At 36.3% G+C, this 1,116-nt stretch overlaps 1 long non-coding RNA gene across 1 annotated transcript; it reads left to right on the top strand.

The window, feature by feature from the left end:
- LOC117282095 lies at positions 1 to 272 on the top strand. The gene is made up of 2 exons (XR_004512703.1): positions 1 to 76; positions 158 to 272. It is a non-coding gene; the product is annotated as an uncharacterized LOC117282095 (long non-coding RNA).
- Positions 273 to 1,116: the final 844 nt, after the last annotated feature.

Raw genomic sequence — 1,116 nt, forward strand, 5'->3', positions numbered from 1 at the left:
ACATCTTCTCTGTTCTGATCCATTTGGTAGTTATGTGTTACAGAATTTACTGTTGAATGCCTCAGAAAGACGACTGGTAAGCGTGTACTAATAAAATGTTTAAGTTATCAAAACTGCTTTTGTGGCCAGTGTAGTTAATAATGTATGTGAATGTTAGATTTCAGGTGCGCAGTCAAAGGAACCGGAGTTCACAGATTGGGTTTTAAAAGTTAGTAAGTTTGTACTAAACAATTTGGAGGACTTTGTTTGGAATAAATATGCCAATCATGTAATTCGAACAGTTACTGAGTGTCTTGGAGGAATTTCTTGTCGAACAATGGCTGAAACCGACAAAAGACATGCACAACCCAAAATGATTACCAAACCATCAGTACAATTAAGTAAAATTCCTCCTGAATATTCTGAACTTCTAAAAGAGTTTGTACATCGTTTGTCTGCTTGGCCGCAGTTTCAAGGTTGATACCTCATAAAACATTCATTTTATTATACACCTTTAAAGTGCCACAGCACTGATGTACCATAAATATTTCAGTAGGTATCCAGAGGATTTGACCCCAGACATTATTTGGACATTTGTGACACTGTAATAAGTATTTCAGTTTGGAATACTTTCCTAATTTACAGAAAAATATTTTCTTGAACACATTCTTGACTGACCTCCTGTGACCCCTTCACCAGGTTGCAGGACTACCAAAAACTTACTTGTTTGCTGAAAGTTTGCAGTTAATTTGTCAGACACAAAAATTACTTGACATTTCTAACCGTTATACGGATAGAAGGGTAGGTTTCTGATCATTAAAGAGAGTTGTTCCAAAAAATGACACCATTTCAATACAAGCATTGAAACTTTAAAATAAATTCTGTAATATAGATTGCATTCATTAAAGCAAGAAGTTCTGGGAACGGCTCATTGCCTACTTTCCTTTGATATGACACTGACCACATAGAATATGATGCATGCAATAATTCTTTTATTGTTGCATGTGTACTCATGGCCATGGAAGTGTGTTCACAGAGATGTTGTGTAGCAGTGATAGGGAGATACGCATAAAGCCAAACAGGGAAAGTAGTCTAAAAGAGGAACTCTTGGAGGTGGTGATTTTTCTGTGGTTCACC

Source organism: Cryptotermes secundus, unplaced genomic scaffold (genome assembly GCF_002891405.2).
Source record: "Cryptotermes secundus unplaced genomic scaffold, Csec_1.0 scaffold19889, whole genome shotgun sequence".
NCBI classification, from domain to species: Eukaryota; Metazoa; Arthropoda; class Insecta; order Blattodea; family Kalotermitidae; genus Cryptotermes; species Cryptotermes secundus.